Source organism: Aulonocara stuartgranti (genome assembly GCF_965226115.1).
Source record: "Aulonocara stuartgranti genome assembly, chromosome: 4".
Classification (NCBI taxonomy): Eukaryota; Metazoa; Chordata; class Actinopteri; order Cichliformes; family Cichlidae; genus Aulonocara; species Aulonocara stuartgranti.
This window is the reverse complement of record NC_138942.1, coordinates 20711495-20717494: the sequence shown is the minus strand read 5'-3', so window position 1 is coordinate 20717494 and position 6000 is coordinate 20711495. Positions and strand designations below refer to the sequence as shown.

Sequence of the window (6000 nt, the reverse complement as noted above, 5' to 3'; positions counted from 1 at the left end):
TCCTTAAGCAGCAATTTATGGATTATTGGTAGCATGCGTGTGAAGTAATCGAGTGGTGTCGTTATAGCAATGTGGCCAAATATCGCATCAATCACAGCAATCACATCAATCTGTTCCCAAAGTCAAGGTGTGTGTCACGTGTCACGGGGTGGAAAGGGACAAGTTATCTAGGGTTTTTTACTATGCATGTTTTGCTGTGTTTTACCTTTTCAATATTTTAATATTGTACACTGGTTTATTTTTATGAGTTTTACTGCATGTTTTTTATGGTATTTATTTGGTGACTTGTCCTGGAAAGACTCCGCCCCTACCTGATTATAAACCTGATCACACCTGGGAGGTCACAGAGGCCAATAAGAGGGCCTGGCAGACCATGGAGAAAGAGGCTTGAGAGACGGGCAGGCGTGAGTGGTGTCAGGCGGCGGCGCCTGCAAGCCCGGAGGGCTGGTGGAGCTTGGCGTTCAGGAGAGGAGGATACAGTGCCAGCAACACGGAGCGAGCGGTCCGACTGCTGCAGCAACAGGAGGCCAGATTACGTGTCTGCAGGGAATTAGAGGCGGCGAGGCGGGCCGGTGCCGATTGGCGGTTACAAAGAAGCGGCGGGCAGAGTTAAGAGCTCTGCCCACCCGGGGTAAGTCTTTTGACTTGTCCCCTTTAATGAATTATAGCTGCCTAAAAGAATAGTGACTACCGCTGCCTTCCTTTCTTTAGCGCACCGGGGCGCAGAACGCGGAGAGGAAGGCGAGGACGCCGCCGGGTTTCCCTCCTGCACCGCTTCACTGGATTTTTAATTCTTAGTGACTCTTATACACTCAAAGTGAAATTTGGTGGTTTATTGCATTTACAAGACTCTAACATGTAATTTGAACACAATGAATTTATGTTTCTAAGGTGAACGTAATAAAATCATATAAGATCTACATGAAATTCACCAACTAGCACCTCTTAAATTCTTGTTGATATGACATGATAAAATCTAACAAGAGTGGTTAGCTGCCTTAAAGACTCGCGATATCACAAGATCACGTGAGATTCTAAACAAGAGGCAGGAAAGCACATGGTTTGCTCCACAGTCCTCTTGGAAAGGTAAGAGTGAATCTATCTTCATCCATCTTGATGAAAATACTTTTTGCACAAAGGTATCATTAGTTTGTCGATTCTTTTCAGTTCTATTTATTCACATTTGTTCTTTTGTTGTTGTTGTTGTTGTTTTGTTTTTTTTAATCTGTTTATGCCATTCTAGCTAGCTAACACGGCAGCACGGTGGTTAGCACTGTTGCCTCACAGCAAGAAGGTCCTGAGTTCAATTCCAACATCAGGCCGGGGTCTTTCTGTGTGGAGTTTGCATGTTCTCCCCGTGTTTGCGTGGGTTCTCTCCGGGTACTCCGGCTTCCTCCCACCGTCCAAAGACATGCAGCTTGTGGGGATAGGTTAATTGGATAATCCAAATTGCCACTAGGTGTGAATGTGCGAGTGAATGTGAGTGTGAATGGTTGTCTGTCCCTGTGTGTTAGCTCTGCGACAGACTGGCGACCTGTCCAGGGTGTACCCCGCCTTTCGCCCTATGACAGCTGGGATAGGCTCCAGCGCCCCCCGCGACCCTGAAAAGGATAAGCGGAAGCGAATGGATGGATGGATGGATAGCTAGCTAACACATTAGTGCAAGAATATAGCACAATGTCATGCTAGCATGATAGCCTAATATGAAAGACTTAGCTACTCCAAATATAGATATTGTTTATAACTTAAACTCTGCACATAAGCTAGTTTGGCTCTACCACAGAGACTGTTGTGATAAATTTACATTTTACGTGTGGGTTGTTGAAATTTGTAAGTTGCAACTGATGGAGAGTGGTTTATTTAACAACTTGTGTTTTTAGTACACTGAGGAGGAAAGACAAAACATGAACAGATATGTTTTCCTGTTTTGTTTTTTGTTTTTTAAATTAAATATTTTTCTACTTAAACTTAGACTTGCAGTTCCCTCCTGTAAAGATAATAAATGTTTAATCTTATCAGGTGGTGAAAGGTCTGGAGAGCTGGCAGGCCCGTTCATCAAATTCATGGTGAGCTAATATTTTTCTTAAATTATCACATTCCCATGTTAAAAATTTAATATATTCATTTGTAAGTGACATAGTTTTGAGACCAAGAAAACATTGCATTCTGATTTTATGTACACATCATCTAAACTTTCTTGAATTGGGGGTATGGCATGATTAAATTAATACAAAGTAAAAAACAATATTAGAATGACAGAATTGTCTAAAATGCATGAATACTATTTGAAAAGATTAAGACTGTAAAACAATAGCCTCTGTATTTCTCACAAATTCCTGGTAATTCAGTTAAAAGTTCTTTAATCCCACTGCTAGGTCGTTGAGATGGATTTCCGTATATATTTGTTTCTCCCCCCCCCCCCCCACTCTGTGTACTGATGCTGTTGAAATCAGAAGAGAATACATCGCCAAAGGTCTTTGCGTGTACCTGAATGAAGATCCTGAGCTGGTGAAGGATTACCTGGTATGTTAACTTGCCTGTATCCTTAACTAAGGAGATGATCAAAGATAAGCTTGAACTACATGCAAAAAGTTTCAGGGGATGGGGTTTTCCTATAAATTACCGGTGGCTGTAAAAAAAATAGCTTTTAAAATGGGAAAAGTAAGAGCTTTAAGTTTCTCACTGGATACTACACGTAGGGCTACTCGATTATGGCAAAAATGATAATCACTATTATTTTCACTGAAATTGAGGTCTCGATTATTTGACGATATTTATTTAACCCTTTAAGACCTACTATAGAACAAAGTCCGCCAGAGCTTATATTATTTTTTTACATGTTATAGTGCCATTGGGAGCATTTCAAGTTGCTATACATCAATACAACTGTTATAGCCCATATTTTAATAATATGTATGCATTAAGTCCATAGTAACTACATTAAAATGGAGCACTGTAACAAAAAATAATTTCCCCCAGGGATCAATAAAGTATTCTGATTCTGATTAATTGCAAAAAGTGCAATAAACTACAAAAAAATTGAAAATCGTTTTTTACATATATTTCTACTTGGAGAAATTTAAGAGGTTTATCCCTCAAAACTTTAAATGCAAAAAATAGTTTACAACAACAGGAAATTTATTTTGAGTGTCTTCATAGTTTTATTTTGGAGATAAAGCAATTTTTATATACTGCAGGGAAAACAATCCTATGATTCAAATTTGCAAAGAAAACAGCATGTGCATCAAAATAAACTATTTCCAGCAGTGCAATATGAGTTCTAAGCATCCCAGAAACTATTCAGTAAAGTCTAACATGACTTATAAAAACACCAGTATAGGTGTTTAAGGCCTACAAGTAAAAAAACTACAGTTTCCGCGAAGATGACGTCACTTCGGGTTTCTGGCAGGAAATGGCGGACGTGCGATAGTTCGCGCTGACGTCTGTTTCAATGTGGGAAGTGTTGCGAACAGCTGATCAAATCGGCAAAGCGTGTTTCTGGAATATTATGTGTTTGTTCCTGCTAGTGCGTTTTGTGCAATTTTTGCAACCGTGACCTAGGACAAGCTGATAGCATAAGATGTAAGTACGACTCCTCTGGTTTCATATGCAAAAAATTATTGCGCTAGCTTACGCGGTTCCGGTTCTACAGGGATTTAAAAATAGTTACGCAAAACGGAGCATGCCCGCTCTGACTGTAAAGGTTAACAATAACAATGTATTGAATAATGACTTTAACAAATAATATAAAATAGTGTGCAAATACTGATAACAGTGCAAATGTTTGCAATATAAGAAATAAATGTAAACATCTGTTTAGTGAACTTTGCAGTGGTGCAGCTACAACACCGTAGCAAAGTTTACACACGATGTCTGACTCGGCGAACCCATAATGTTTCCACACCACTGAAGTTTTTTTTGTTTTTGTTTTTTTACCCCTCTTTTCAACCAACGGCAGTCACTCTCCTCTCCAAATAACTTCTGCTTAGCTTTCCGAGCTTCCCTCGGGTCCTCTTAATTGTTGTGACGCGTGTTGGAAACAAGAGGTGCGCTCGATTTGCCACACGGAGCAGCGCGAGAGTAAAGCACGAGGGAGGGGCTAATAATCGGCTCAGTCACTTTTAATGATCGTTGAAAGCCCAGATCGTAATCGTGATTAAAATTCGATTAATTGAGCAGCCCTAACTACACGCACCATTCTTGAGTGTTTTATACTATCATTATTATAATATCATTATAACCTCATTCATACAAGATTTTTATGTAACATTTACACTTCAATGGATGTATCAGGAGCAACTTGGGGTTCAGTGTGTTACCCATTGATAGTTTTAGTATCAGATTAGAGAAGCCAGGGATTAAAGCAGTAGACAACTTGCTCTACCTCCTGTGCCACAGTCACCCCTATCACAACTCAAGATTTTGAAAGACAGAACATTGTTGAGGTATTGAATGAACTTCTCTTGAGTGAGGAAAAATATCGGGCAGTCATTTTTGATTACATTTACATTATTATAAGGCTTGAATGAATAAAGCTTTTAGGTATTTTACATTAATGTAAAACAGATGTACTTTTAAAACTGTTTGCAATGGACATTAGTGAGAAATCATTATCTTTTTTTTAAATTTGTTTGTTTTATTGTCACAGGAAGTTGATAGAAAGCATGGCCACTGCCATAGCAGAGACAGTCTTTGGAATCTGTGTCATTCGGTCAGAGGGTGCGGAGCCAGCGATGACCCTCAGGATGTTATGATTGTTCTAGAGGGGGTGGAAGTGATGGGTGAGTTGGGCAATGTAGTTTTTGCAGTGACAATGTTGCTTGGTCTGGTCTATTCACTGAACCTGAAATTTGCTAGAAATTGGAGAAAACAAAAAGATGTGTATGACAAATTTGTATTTACCTTTTAGATGTAATAGTGAAATGTATGTTAACCAGACTCTAGACTTTGTTAAATGCTCCAAAAAATTACTCTTTAAATTAACTTCAAATAATCATGGAAAGAATTTCCATGTGATTAAAGTGTTTTCTATTAGCATTAAAGACTTGTGTTGGAATAACTTAATTTGTATGAGTTGGTTTAACTCAATTAACTTAAGCTGGGACCAAATTTAGTAAATTAGTTGGAGAAAACCTGAATTGAGTTGGAACAAAACTCTTTGTTGGATCAACACTATTAAAATATATTGGATCAAAATGCAGTAAATACATTGATGAATCAATCTTTAATTAAGTTGGTCCGACTTGAGTGCATTAAGTTGGAGTAACAGAATTGCATAATGCTAAAATAAAGCAATTTAATCACGTGGAAATTCTTTCCATGATTTTTTTTTTTTTTGTTCATTTAAAGAGTTGTTTTTTTGTTTTAGTGTACCGTGGCGGACGCCACTGGACTTTTAATGTTGTGTTTTATTGATTTTTATTGTGTTGTCCCCTGGCCAGGGTTGTTTTAATTCATTTTATATTTTTAACTATAAATATCAATCTGTCAATCCTTTCCGTGGCCGGGTGAGGTTTCCCATGTTGAGTCAAATTAAGCCGCAGGCTCCACAGTTTTTAATTTGTGTGCTTTCCCTTGGCGACTCCACTGCTCTGTCCGTTTGGAGGAAGGTTTCCCTCCTTTAAAAACACTGTGGAAAAAATAAAATCACCTTTGCTCCGTTACACACGCAGGAGCGAACCGCAGCCTTGGGCTGTATATTTTGCCCCTTGGTTTAATTTCCAGTGGTCTTTGGCTATTGCATTGTGCATTAGCATATGCGAAGGGCCTGTCCCCCAGCTCCATCTGTCCTCCTCAGAAATGGCAGTAGTGGCCCTCTGATGCCCTCTACCCAGTCGGTGTAGAATTACCTGGCAGACATTGTAAAAACAGCCCCTTGCTGCTGCTGCTGCTGAAGGTTGAATGGCACTATTTGGGCCTCCCCCAACAGAAAAAGCAAGAACTGCGACTGTTCTCGCTCCCATCGGCTGCTCATGGTGCATGGCAGTCCGCAGCTCTCTC

The 6000-nt window shown here is 39.5% G+C and overlaps 1 protein-coding gene across 14 annotated transcripts in view; it reads left to right on the top strand.

The window, feature by feature from the left end:
- The first annotated feature begins 307 nt into the window (after positions 1-307).
- Positions 308-6000, top strand: part of LOC309704384 (uncharacterized protein) — a 111248-nt gene continuing 105555 nt past the window's right edge. For 2 of the 14 annotated variants that reach the window (XR_014276217.1, XM_082529505.1), the window contains exons 1-5: positions 313-631; positions 712-1086; positions 2020-2066; positions 2454-2523; positions 4649-4781. The gene's annotated coding sequence lies outside the window, so the exon portion shown is untranslated. Of the gene's footprint in view, positions 1140-2019; positions 2067-2453; positions 2524-4648; positions 4782-6000 lie in introns of all 14 variants that reach the window. The other 12 variants (XR_014276218.1, XR_014276219.1, XR_014276221.1 and 9 more) reach the window with 10 other exon arrangements.